We start from the raw sequence: 15,248 nt of genomic DNA, 5'->3' as shown, positions 1-15,248 counted from the left end.
ACATGCCAAATAATTAGACTAATGGAAAGACTTTCAATTAGAGCTGTTGTAGTAGTGTGGCGTTTGGACATTAGATCTAGCATACTAGTTCATCTAACTTGCCTTACATAGAGTTTATGATACTTATTGAGTATCTTGGTAGTGTACTCAACCCTCAAGAGCCCCTCTCCAGAACCTCGTCTTACTTTACATGTTTTAGGATGAAGTATGATACAAGATATGCGGACATGGATAGGATGACTCTCTTCCCGAAGTATATAGTAAGACACTACTCATATTTCGTGGTAGCTATCATGTTGTTTTCTTATTTTCTTTAGTCGGACATTGGCCCAAGCGTGTAGTTCTATTCCCTATGAGACTTGAATAAAGAAACTCTTAGTTGAAAACCTCAAACTTGACTATAAATTAATCCCTAAGGAGCTGTAAACTTTATCTTCGGCAATTTTATGAATAAATTGAGTGGTTAAAATTCATGGTGACGGACACTATTATACACGTACTAAGCTAACACTATACAACAACAACAATCCAGTAAAATCACACTAGTGGAGACCGATGGGAGGGTAGAGTATACGCAGACCTTACCCCTACCCGGGGTAGGAACACTGAGCAAACACTATGTATGTAGAAATCAAGGAAAAGCTATGCTCATTGCTCCGAAAAAGCACACCAATTAGAAAACAAAAGTACGCAACAAGAGAAAATAATCGTTAAAGTACCTTTGCCTATACTGCTTGAGAAGTGATGCTTGGGCTTCTTCATTCATAGCATACCACATTTCTCTTTTATTCTTATCATCAAGCTCCTTGAGAAACAATTTTAGATTCAGTCGGATGTTATGCTTGTTGACAAGTTCTGTTATCTTTTCAGCAATATGAGGGTCAACACCACGCGGCATCTTAAGTTGTTGTAACACCTTGAAAAGAACATAAATTAAAGCTTGTTCATCAAACACATCTAGCATGAACATGAAAAGGCCACATCTCAAGAAAAAAAACATAGAAATAACAACACATAGCATGCCATAAAACGTGCCTTAACTTACCTATTTAGCATATAGATATAAGGACGATTTTTTTTGAGAAGGTAACAAGGAAAAATCGCAGCAAAACCTTCTATATTACTTCGACCAAGCTTAAACCTTTGTTCTTGAACATGTAACTGACACCAGCTACTTTTACTCTGCAACTAAGTAAAGGAAACTCAGGGCTAAATGGGTAGTTTTTAGGACATTGTGGGTTGGCTATAATTTTTACAAGTTTGCTAATGACACGGGTAAATTTGGACAAATAATATAATAATGGAATAAATTTGATAGGATAGTATAATGGAGGTTAAATCTAGTGGAGACGAAAGGGCGAGTATAAAAAGCGAGATCTTGAACATACCTGCTCGCCGCTGCTAAGTTTTCTTTCCTTTCTTCTCTGTTAGGATTTAGGAAATAGGAAATGGATTTGGAAATAGGGATATAGATTTAGGCCATCTCCAACCTCCCCATTTTTTTCATAATGGGACAATTTTATTTGGTACACTATTTATCTCCCCTTATTATTCATGCATATTCTATTATTTAACTCTTTTAATTTATCGTACTATATTATAAGTATGAAGCCCAAAAAGTAAGGTTAGATTACTAAAATGCCCAAAAATAGCTAGATGACCATTTTCAGATATTATATATCATATTCCACCATTTTCAAATTCTTCATAATATTATATATCATATTCCACCATTTTCAGCTTTCCCGACTTAGATTTCAACCATATTAAACTCTTAATTCTTAGTCTAATTAGATATAAGAAAATTAAACACTTATAAACTTTATATATTATGAAAATCTAACGATTACAGCTCTTATGACTCATAAATTAAAGGCGTAATACATACGGAGACACCTAAAGTTGGCACGATCTTTCACTTAGACACTTAAACTAGACCTCTTTCCAATTAGACACATTTCTTAGGCAATTCTCATACCAATTAGACACGTTTTTTGCTGGTGGCATATAGCGTGACTTCAAACCTATTTAGGCGCGTGAAGGATTCCAAAAAGTGACTTTTCCTTTCCCAATTAGACACATAACGGTAACATGGATAGTCAATTATTATTTAAACCCTAATCCCTTTCCCAATTCTTAAAAAACCTATTTGTTCTCTTCTCTTCTTCTCAGATTTCTCCAGCAATTCTTCTTCTATACTTGTCAAATCTTTTCTTCTCTTCTCTTCTTTCTCTCGTTTCTGTTCTCTTCTATGTATCAATTAATTTCTTCTCTTCTCTTCTTCCTCTCATTTCTGTTGTTGTCGTGTTTATTAATGTCGAACTTCTCGGAATCGACGAACTCGTCAATGTCACCTTGCGTTGCTGCTCGAATCTGTAAGTGTGGTGTTTCTCCAAAGTTGAATACTTCTTGGACCCAATTAAACCTAGGTCGTAGGTTTTTTGCTTGCAAAATCGGAAAGGTAAATTGTTTGTTCATAATTTGTAAATTCTGTTTTATGAATTATTTTCTTTGATAAAAATTGATTAAAAGTGTTTTGTGATATGTGTAGAAAAGGGTGGATGCGATTATTCTGTTGGTATGACGATGAGATGCCTACTCAAGCGAAGAATATAATTTGGGATTTATTAAAGAGAGTCAAAGCATTTGAAGAGGAGAAAGTTCGAGCAAAAAGAAGACGGATCCTTTTGACGATTGTTGTTGTATTGTTGGTCGTTTTATGGAAACTGTATGACTGATGAATTTTGGTAGACTGATGAGCAAAAAGAAGACGGATTTCTGTTGTTGCTTTAAATTTCTGTTTTGAAACTGTTGTTGTAATATTCAGATGTTGTATAAATACAACTGAATTTTGTTATAAACTTCTGTTTATATTCAGATGTTGAAACCGTTGTTTTAATTTACAGTTGCTGAATTTTGAAAGTGCTGTTAATATACAACTTCTGTACAAGGCATAGAACCATAAGATGCAGTTTCAAAATGCAGAACATATAGACTGAAGTTGCTGCATTATAGAGTAATTATTCAGAACATAGAGTAACTATTCTGCCAAAACAAACAAAATAAGGCTGAAGTTGCAGCTGCATAACATATATCCAAAACAGAACAGTAAGATTACACGACTGAATACAACTTAAAGTTTAGTTCCTTCAAAAACTAGATCCCAAAATATAATAGGTTGCTGCTACATAACATATAGACAAAATAAGTTCCTAAGATACTACTTCTTGCTGAAGTTTGCCTTCATCTGCTGCAACTGGGAAGTTGTGACAGCATCTTGACCCTTCCACCTCAAGCCTCTAGCCTTAAAACCAAGGTCAATTCTTGTTGGAGTTGCACTCGTATAAGTTGAACCACTTACCATAACTCGTTGGCTTGATGTTCCGGGCTGCAGTTTGCCAAATAATGAACCACAATCAGTAAGTTATTTGTAAGTCATATTATAGATGAAATATGTATGATTATATACATTTAATATTTTAGTTCCACTTGCAGCTGTGTAGATGTCAAATCCAACATTTTTGGACCTTTTTGTGCTCCTTTTTCAGCATCTTCTTTACTTGCACCCCTTCCTCTCTTTTGGCTGGTAGTTGCTTTACCCTTTGGAGGAAGTTGACTACCTAATCCTCTTCTAGCAGGCCTGCTCGAATCTGTTGAACTTGGTGTTGGTTGGCTTGAGCTTCTAGCTTCATTAACCCTTCTAACCCTTGTTGTATCAAAGCACACAGAGTTTGTAGGTTGGCTTGAGCTTCCAGCTGCATCAGGTTGGCTAGCACCTTGTGAGCTTTGGCTACCTTGTTGTGAAGGCATCCAATTTTCAGCCTACATAACATTGAGCAACATCAGTGAATAACAGTGATGGAAACAGATTACTACATTCATATGAACAACAGGAAACATGAGATGGCAACAAGAAATATTTGACAAGAAACATTTACCTTACAATATCTTTTGTTATGTCCTTGTTGATGGCACTTGGAACATGTCATTTTCACTCCACACTTGGACAACTTTCCATATTTCTTTTTTGGTTCATCTTTGCCTTTTCTTCTGTTCCTCTGAGGTCTACCAGGCATGGGTTTAGGTTTGGGAGGCTCTATCTTAGGATTGTTGGTTTCAGGCTACATCTTCATATTTGTCATAGGCTGGATGAAATACTTGTATGCTTTTAAGAAGGTATCCTTCTTATACCAATGCTCTACTGCCTGTTCAGGTTCTTCATTTATGTGATAGTATGCAAGAACAGCATGTTGACATGGAATACCCCTCAACTGCCAAGCTCTACAAGTGCAAACCTTATCAGTCAGATTAACTACATGCTTATGCAGCCCTTCTCCAATCTCAAATCCAACATCAGCATTCTAAAGGACAGTACATTTTCTAGCAAGGTCTTTGCTATCCTCTAACAATAGCCTTGCCATAGGTGATATATCAGATATCCAAGTATCAGCAAATTTCAACATATCCACTTGCCTAGTCATTATTTTCCTTCTAATCTCCTCCAACATAGTTATAATTGATTTATGCCTAGAAGCTAAAATCCATGAATTAAAGGTCTCGCACATATTATTTTCAACAACATCACACTTGGAATGCACTTCAAAATAAGCTCTAACCCATGACTTTTTTGGATAATATAACAAATCCCTACAAATATCCTTACCAAGTTTGTCCATTTTCTCAAGCTCCTCTTTAAACTTAACTTCATAACTAGATTTAGAGCACCTCCAAAACTGTTTTCTCCTTTCCTCTCCTTTCCATTTCTTATGCCAATTAGACCATATATGCCTGGCACACATCCTAAATTCAGCATTAGGTAAAACTTCATTCAAAGCTGCAGTAAATCCCTACACAATAATTAATTCAAATTACAGCAGCATATTACTACACAAAACAGAATATTTAACAGCAGCAGAATACTAATTACTTAACAAAATAACAGAATACTTAAGTACTTAACAACTGAACATATCACATTAATGAACATCAAATACCAAAATTACTTAATAGGCTACTTAAGAGACAACAGAACAGAATACTTACCTTTTGCATATCTGCCATCACAGTCAATCCTTCTCCAGTTCCCAATTGCAAATCATCTTTCAAGTAGTTGATGAAAAAACTCCAGCTATGTTTTGTCTCCTGGTCCACAACTGCCCATGCTATAGGAAACATTTGTTGATTTCCATTCTTGCCAACAGCAACTAGAAGCTCACCTTTACAAGCACCCTTTAAGAAACAACCATCAAAACCTATGATTCTCCTACATCCTTCTAACCAACCTTTCTTCAATGCATCAAAGCACACATAAAAGTAAACAAAGAGATTTTTTCCTGGCTCAGTTTCACTGTCCATCCTTACCCAACATGAGCTACCAGGATTGGTCTGTTTTATCATATCAGCATAATCACATAACCTTGCAAACTCCATATTCCAATCACCCATGGACTCTCTGAGAACACACAGTTTAGCCCTATAACAAATTGTCTTGCCAACATACAATCCTAGCTTGTCCCTACACAACTCCTGTATTTCCCATATCCTTATGTGGGGCTGCTTAGTTATTTCATCTTTGAATTTCTTTGCAACAAACTTTGAAGTGCACAACTTATTCTTGTTTGAAGTATCACATTTGTGTACTGGGTAGTAGTTCTTTACTTTAAAATCACCTGAATCTCTATCAATACAAGCATAACACACCCATTTGCATCTCTTTGATTTACACTTAGCCCTCACCCTATGTGGTTCATTTGGTCTCAATTTAATCTGCACCTTGTACTCAATTGCATAATTTGCTAATGCTTTCCGAAACTCTATAGCATTCTCAAAAATCATCCCAAGTTCAAATATAGCAACTTCACAATCAGGATCATACCTGACTTTTGTACTCCTCCTTCTTGCTGGTATATCAACACCAGGAATAGCTTCAGGATCTAACTCTTCTGTGCTATCTTCACTATCAGCCTCTGAACCATCAATAAACTGCTCATCACCACCTAATTTACCTACATATCTTGAAGTCTTGTTTCTTCCAATATCTTCAAATCCTTTGTCAATACATGCTTCTCCTAGTGGTATCCCGTCTGTTGCAATTGGTTTTTTCCTATGCTTACCCTGCCTCTTGCTCCTCCTTTCAGCCCTTAGAGATCTCAATTCATCATCAATATCTGAATCATCTTCTTCAGGAAGAACATCTTCTTCTGATTCACTACTCTCAACATCTGATTGCACTCCATCTTCATTAATATTATGGTCTAGTGGTTCATCTCCATCAGCAGCATTTACAGTTGGATTAGAAGAATTGTGAGTTGGTTCAGCATCATTCATAGTTGGTTCAATAGGAGGCTCAATAGGTGGTTCAGTAGCATTGTGAGTTGGTTCAGTAGGCGGCTCAATAGGTTCTTCAGTATTTGTATTACTCTCAGGTGTTGCCCTAGCTTTAAATTGGTCATTACCACCCCCACCTACTTCTGCCCCACATAAAAAACCAACATTTTCTTCGACTACTTCAGGCTGACTCACCCCATGACGCAAATAAACATCCAAAATATCACCATGTTTTAAATCTTTCACAAATTCATATAACTGAAAATCAGAAAAGACTTTGATAAAATCACCATCTTTTTCCTTTTGACAATAAAACCCTTCGACAACTGCATACCCAAGGTCTTTAGCATAAGCAGACAACTCGACAACACTAAAATGGTCTTTATCGATAGCAACAGCAAAAACATCTAATTCCCCTTTGTATATTGGGACATGTTGCTCGATAAATGTACCGCCGTGGTGAAAGCGAGTTAAAATATAGTCATCCTCCATAATATTCCCTTACATAAGACGATAAGGGACCAACACAAAGGAAAACCCCAAAAAAACCCTAGCTTGAGAAATAACTTACAAATTACTTAGCCCTAGCTGTAGCAATAGAAAATAAGGAGAGATTGGACCTTGAAGCATTGTAAATACGGTGAGAAATCAGTGGAAATACTAGATTCCAACACCATTGACCAAAAGAAGAAGAAGATTAACAGTGGTAGGACCTTTCTTCGTTTTCATCGAAGGTAAAAGGAACAATGGTAATATGTTTAGATGTTTGTTTAGGGCTAGTTATCTGTATTTTAGTGGAAATAACACTATATAGCTGAGGTGGACAGTGAGGTGGACAAATAAAATGATGTGGCACGATTTATAATGGTTACTTTTGCCACGTTGACGGAGATTGCAGAACACACGCTTGGTTAATTAATAAGCCAGCAAAAAACGTGTCTAATTGGTATGAGAATTGCCTAAGAAACGTGTCTAATTGGAAAGAGGTCTAGTTTAAGTGTCTAAGTGAAAGATCGTGCCAACTTTAGGTGTCTCCGTATGTATTACGCCGTGAAAAAATCATACCTTCTCTTAGGAATATCTAAATATATATATATTTTGTGTGTGTGAATTCTTAGTGGGTCTTTTGTGATTGATAATAATAAAATTTTACGAACTGGCATTGGGAGGTTGTCATGGTTAATGTAAATTGAGTATTTTGTTAATTGGTTTATGCAGTTAATTTTAATTTGCTACTTGGGATTCTAGCGATTTCTTGAATTCTTGATTTTTTTTTTTTTTGCTTATTACATCAAAATAGCTGCAATTTTGTTTAACTTACACTTAATTTATTATTTCTTTCCAGTGAGTTGGAAACTCATTTTATTGACTGCCGTGTTGTTGCTAATTTAGCAATCATTCATTTGGTGATATTCATGACCATGATTGTCTTATTGATAACGCCCAATTATGCCTTTTAAAGGACAAAGCGGTCGCTGCAAATATAATCCGGTTTTAAGTATGGAATCGAATCCTCAGAGAACTAACCTATCTATTACACTTTACGGCAATGTTATTATTAACTCAATCAATCTCTAGATGCAAGATTTTTGATCAATAAATATTGAGTTTTTGTTTAACTACTTCAACTACTATTAAAAACAACAGTAAGCTAAAACAAAGATATTCAATGGTAAAAAGGTCTAGGGCAATGATTTCCCCAATTGCTAATTTAGGCCTCGACTCTTCCGCTATAATATCACTGTAATACTCTATGAGGATTAAGAGTTATGGGTTATTATAATTATCTCTCGATCAACTACAATAATTTATTAGAGCATTCTCTCGAACTACTCTAGCTAACAATATGTGTGCAACTCTAAATTATCCCACCAAAGTTTCGTTATCTCTAAACCCACTTTTAAGTTCAAATAATGAATCTCTTCAATTACCCAAAAGTGGTGTTGTTCAACAGCAGTCTAACCTAATACTCTTTCTCAAGCAATATAAGATAATTAGACACGATTAATCAAGGGCTCATTCAATTAATCACCATACAAAACGTAGTTGAACAATCATATCATAAATCCGGCTTGATTATAACAATTTGAGTCAAAACTTCAACCAACAATTGGTTCCATCAATCCTAGATAAGTATTTAGCTACTCATAACAAAATAAGAGAAAACTACTAAATTATTCATAATGTAAAATTGCAAGAATTAAAAGGAGATAAAAAAACTCTAATATTTGGTTGATCTTCTCACTCTTGTTCTTGCCTCCAAAAGTTGTCTAAAAATCAGCTTAGCACAATCTTGGGCGAGTTTCTAAAGCATATAAGTGTTTTACAAAAGTTTTCCCGATTTTACACTTTGGTCCTCAAACTTTCCAGTAGCGTGAACAGTGCACCGCGGTCGCGGCCAACCGCGGTCGACCGCGGTGAATGCTGACCTTTCTACCTTACGTTGTTAATCTACCGCGGTTCACCACGGTCGCGGTGGCCTTCTTGCCCAGGCCATTTTCTGCTTCTTAGTGCTCGGGTACTCTCGAGTGGGCGTTTTCTTCATATTATTGCCTCCAAAACACTCCATGTTGCTTCCTCCCATATAATATTCCCTGCAAAACAAAAGAACACTATTCAGAGCATTTTTGTTGGCAATTTATCTATAAAACAACAACAAAGTATGGTCATGTTAAGGTGTAAATATCAACTATATAGTCTACTATCAACACCCCACACTTAAATTATTGCTAGTCCTCAAGCAATCCACCACACTCTATCAAAATTCCTTCCCTAAGCTTTTCTCTTAATGACTAACACCATGAACATTTTACAAAAGTTGCACCTAGTAGTGAACAACATTTACCTCAAGAGTCAAACCTTTTGTACCATGCAACATTTGTACTTAGAGCCCGTTTCGCTTAGCTGATTTAAGTAGCTGATAAGCATTAGGTGCTGAAAAGCACTTTTAAGTGCTGAAACTGATTTAAAAATAAGCAGTTACGTGTTTGGATAAAAGTGTTGAAATTAATAATAAGCAGCTGAAGAATTGGGTATACGAAGAGTTTTGTTTAAAAAGAATTATTTTAGGGATAGAATAGTAAATATTTTGGTCAAACCTAAAGTGCTTATAAGCTGAAATTTGATAAGTTGGGGGAGACCAACTTATGGCTTTTGGCTTATTTTTTACTTATTTTTTACTTATAAGCACTTTTAATTTTTCCAAACACGTAGATAAGCCAAAAAGTGCTTATAAGCCAGTTTTACCAGCTTATAAGCTTAGCCAAACACCCTCTTACTCAAACTACTCTATACAAGATTCAAGACTTACCTTTCCTTTATGAATCACATGCCCTCACATCACACAAAAGAGTAGTTCCACATATAATGATAATTAGAACAAGTAGGAACTAAGATAGACAAAATTCGCTCACTCTCAGAAAGAATGTTCACATGCCACAAAGATGCACCATAGGCTTGCCCGTAGTGTAATACTTTACTAATTGAGCCCATTCAGTTTAAGATCAATAGGACTTTACTTGGTTGTAATGTAGGCTAAGGGATGGATAGGATATATTTAGATATAGTGACTAACCTCCCTAAGCACTTTTAATACAATTACATTAAACTTAAAGATCATAATTGTGTCAACCAAACACTCCACCTCATTTGTTTAAAACATCCCCATCCATTAGGTGCAATTTGTACAAGCCACCACTTATCAACCATTATAATTATTTATAACCCATATTTTTTACTTTTTTCGTGGTGCTTTTTCTTTTATGCTTCAAAATTCCACACCTTTTTTCTATCTCAATGGTTCCACTCAAAAACCAAACCACTACCTCACACTTTTGCTTTTGCATATTTTCACTAGCATTCAAGTGCTTATTGGGAGGTAAAAGGGTTCAAACGGCAAGCTATTCAAACAATTGGGTAAGGTTCGCAATGTGGTTGCCAAAGAAATAGGCTTATAGGCTCAACGGGGTTAACTAAGATGTATTGCATTCAGATGGGTTTACTTTATATGTCTCTCTCAACGAAGAAATGCCTATATCACTTCTAAAACTGAAAGAAACTACTATTTCACTTTGCAAACACATGGGGCGAGTTCTAGGCATCAAATATGAAACATGGAACACAGTAAAACTCACACACACATGGCACATGACTCACTCCGGATTGATTTATCAAGACATTCTCTTTTGAGTGTTCAAGTTAGATACAAACGTACAATTTTAAGGCACTCTAACAGGATTAAACCAATGAAGCTAAGCGTTATACTCTAGTGTCTATTGTGCTCAGGTGTATCAACGCTAAGGGGTTTTCTTCGAATTTAACTCGTAGCCCATTAGTCCTACTCTAAAAACTAAAAAGAACAAAAATAAATAAAAACTACCTATACCCTTTTTAAGCTAAACCCTTGGAAAAGAACCGTGGCCCAAAGAAATATCAAGGGGGAGTTACTACACTACCTAAAAATAAAAAATAAAAAATAAAAAATAAATAAATAAAAATCTCTTTGGTCTTTTCTCTAGACTAACTTCCCTCAAGAAAATTGTCTAAAGGATCCGTCATCAGGAAGAGTCTCCATATTTCAAAAAAAAATGACTTAGTCCCTCAAGAACCCCGCCGAAAGAGATCCGTCGTCGGGGCAAGTCACTTACTATTTTAGCTTTCCTAATGAACTATTACTCTACATCAAAACAATTAAAGCAAGACAAAACAAGTAAAATCAAACAGATAATTGTTACAATTACAAACATACAATGAAGTATCCACCACCCCACACTTAAAATGAAGACATGTCCCCATGGCTTAAAAATTTAAAAAACAGTGAGGTTAAGGAACTTCCCTGAAGGCTCACTCCTGATCGAAGACAGTGTCTAGGTTCACGTTGCACGCACGTCCCAGCGCTCTCAACCAGCCCAAGAATTTCTTCTCCAACTTCACTTGCCTTTTAGCCACCGCATCAACACGGGCACCTAAATCAGTGACTGAGGTACGCAACCCAGCCATATCCTGCTCCAAAGCTGTCATACGGGTGCTCCGGCGTGGCTGTGATGGGCCTGCCATATCAACTCTTGGAGGAGGAGGAGGAACTGTAGCTACCTCAGCATCATCATCATCATCATCAGTTGAATCATCATCAGAGTCATCAACATTCACCACCGGCTCTCGTCCAATTCCAATTTTTTCACCTGAAACGGGGCTTTTTGTGGCAATCTCCCATCAACCCGAGGGGCTTCAGGGACTCTAACAATACGGCACAGCCGGGTGATCAGCGAAGGGAAGTAGTGGCCTTTGGTTAGCTCAGGTGATCTAATGAACATCTCTTCATGGTTGAGCCAGGCCACATCAAAATCACTGTGGGACATGAAACAGTGAATTGCGGACGCTCGTGGTAGATTAACATCTTTCGTGTTACTAGATGGAAACAATCGACTGTTGACAATGGTGAGCCAACACTTAGCCTCCCAATTTAGACAGTGGGAGTTGAGAGTAATCATGTGCTTGATCCATAGGTGTTCTCCGTCCGACACACAGATAGTATCAAGAAGAGTTCCCCACAAGGCCCGTGTACTGCTAAAAGTACGATAAGGATCAAATTCACCCTGAAACACTAGCAGCCTGTATACCCTGCGGATGGTGTCACGGGATGTGTTTACTGGGGTATTGCGCACCGTCACAACCCCATTCTCATGTTCTGGCAAGTTCGCATAGAACTCCCTTACTAGTTGAACATTAGCCTCCTCCGGTACCTCAAAGAAGATGTCCAGCTGAAGCATCCACATTGGCCTTTAGATTGTCAGCTAACCTCATGTAGAATCTCTGGCCAAACATCTGGTCTGGAATGCCATGGTGAGGACACTTCACCAGCAGCCCTTTAAATCTTTCCCAAGTTTCTTGCAAGGTCTTAGTCGGCTGTTGCTTGTACTGCAATATTTCATCAATATGCCTTGTAGTCTTGTTGGGTGGGTAGAACTTATTCAGGAACTGCTTTACTAATTCCTCCCAAGTGACAATGGAATTGATTGGGAGCGAATTCAGCCAAGTCTGAGCTTCCCCAGTCACAGAGAACGGAAACAATAATAGCTTGATAGCTTTTGGGGTCACATTTGGCTGTCTTTGAGTCACACAAATTGACAGAAAGTTTTTCAAATGTTGCTGAGGGTCTTCAATGTGTGACCCGGAGAACAATCCTTTATTCTACAGCAGATGCAACATGTTGTTGGTGATCTGGAATGTCTCCACTTGAATTGCGAGCACAGCTATGGCAGTTGCCAGGTTGTCAGTTGTGGGTTGATCCCAATCATAAAGTGCAGCTTCTGGCACAAGAGGTGCCACCACTCTAACGTTTGGGTCATCTGGCTCATCCCTGATGTTTCTGTTGACGTTCTCTACGTCACCCATGTCAATTTCAAGCTGGTGTGGTTGTTATGATTGTTGGATCCTCTTGTTGGCACGGTTTAATGCCCTGAATGTTTTCTCGGGGTCTGAAAGTTCTTCAAGCAGTTCCCCAGTCCTCGAAGAATTTCTAGGCATACACCTGAATTCCACAAGAGTTCAAACGTTAGAATTTCAATGAAAATTGTTTAACACCTTTGAAAATTGATTTGAACTAATAATTTTAACACTACTTCTAAGTTGTAATAAACAACACCGTTAGTTCCCCGGCAACGGCGCCAAAATTTGATAATGCCCAACTATGCCTTTTAAAGGACAAAGCGGTCGCTGCAAATATAATCCGGTTTTAAGTACGAAATCGAATCCTCAGGGAACTGGCCTATCTATTACACTCTACGGCAATGTTATTATCAACTCAATCAATCTCTAGATGCAAATCTTTGATCAATAAAGATTGAGTTTTTGTTTAACTACTTCAACTACTATTAAAAACAACAATAAGCTAAAACAAAAATAATTCAATGGTAAAAAGGTATAGGGCAATGATTTCCACAATTGCTAGTTTAGGTCTTGACTCTTCCGCTATAATCTCACCGTAATACTCTATGAGAATTAAGAGTTATGGGTTATTATAATTATCTCTCGATCAACTACAATAATTTACTAGAGCATTCTCTCGAACTACTCTAGCTAATAATATGTGTGCAACTCTAAATTATCCCACCAAAGTTCCGTTATCTCTAACCCACTTTTAAGTTCAAGTAATGAATCTCTTCAATTACTCAAAAGTGGTGTTGTTTAACAGCAGTCTAACCTAATACTCTTTCTCAAGCAATATAAGGTAATTAGACACGATTAATCAAGGGCTCATTCAATTAATCACCATACAAAACGTAGTTGAACAATCATATCATAAATCTGGCTTGATTACAAAACTTCAACCAACAATTGGTTCCATCAACCCTAGATAAGTGTTTAGCTACTCATAACAAAATAAGAGAAAACTACTAAATTGTTCATAATGTAAAATTGGAAGAATTGAAAGGAGATAGAAAAACTCTAATGTTTGGTTGATCTTCTCACTCTTGTTCTTGCCTCCAAAAGTAGTTTAAAAATCAACTAAGCACAATTTTGGGCGAGTTTCTAAAGCATATAAGGGTTTTACAAAAGTTTTCCTAATTTTACACTTTGGTCCTCAACCTTTCCAGCAGCGTGAATAGTGCATCGCGGTCGCGGCCAACCGCGGTCAACCGCGGTGAATGCTGACCTTTCTGCCTTACGTTGTTAATCTACCGCGGTTCACCGCGGTCGCGGTGGCCTTCTTGCCCAGGCCATTTTCTGCTTCTTAGTGCTCGGATACTTCTCGAGTGGGCGTTTTCATCACATTATTGCCTCCAAAATACTCCATGTTACTTCCTCTCATATAATATCCCCTGCGAAACAAAAGAACATTATTCAGAGCATTTTTGTTGGCAATTTATCTATAAAACAACAACGACGTATGGTCATATTAAGGTGTAAATATCAACAATATAGCCTACTATCAGTTATGCAAATTATGTACTTATATTCATACAAAGAAAAGAAATATTTTAATTAACACATCAAAATTAATATGATCTTTGTAACCTTTAGAATTGCATATGATATATGTGTACTATTTTAGTACGGTCAAATTTTTGTCCTACTTCAAAAATAAAATATAGGTAGATAAACTTTCCTCCTTCATTGGCTATTTAAAATAGCCAATTACATTGAATTTTCTTTTTCAATACAGTCAGCCCAATATTTTTAAGGACTTAATAGTTTTTACTTCTAATTTATTCTAATCATGCAATCAGAAACTTTGAGAGATTCTTTTGAGAAAATTTACAAATAAAAATGTTAATAGTCGTAGAAGGTAGTTAGATTTGTGAGTACGATAAAAATGCTAATACTCTTTCTCAAGCAATAAAAGGTAATTAGACACGATTAATCAAGGGCTCATTCAATTAATCACCATACAAAACGTAGTTGAACAATCATATCATAAATCTGGCTTGATTACAAAACTTCAACCAACAATTGGTTCCATCAACCCTAGATAAGTGTTTAGCTACTCATAACAAAATAAGAGAAAATTACTAAATTGTTCATAATGTAAAATTGGAAGAATTGAAAGGAGATAGAAAAACTCTAATGTTTGGTTGATCTTCTCACTCTTGTTCTTGCCTCCAAAAGTAGTCTAAAAATCAACTTAGCACAATCTTGGGCGAGTTTCTAAAGCATATAAGGATTTTACAAAAGTTTTCCTGATTTTACACTTTGGTCCTCAACCTTTCCAGCAGCGTGAACAGTGCATCACGGTCGCGGTCAACCGCGGTCAACCGCGGTGAATGCTGACCTTTCTGCCTTACGTTGTTAATCTACCGCGGTTCACCGCGGTCGAGATGGCCTTCTTGCCCAGGCCATTTTCTGCTTCTTAGTGCTCGGATACTTCTCGAGTGGGCGTTTTCATCACATTATTGCCTCCAAAATACTCCATGTTACTTCCT

Source organism: Nicotiana tabacum, chromosome 6 (assembly GCF_000715075.1).
Source record: "Nicotiana tabacum cultivar K326 chromosome 6, ASM71507v2, whole genome shotgun sequence".
Taxonomy (NCBI): Eukaryota; Viridiplantae; Streptophyta; class Magnoliopsida; order Solanales; family Solanaceae; genus Nicotiana; species Nicotiana tabacum.
This window is presented reverse-complemented; position numbering follows the sequence as displayed.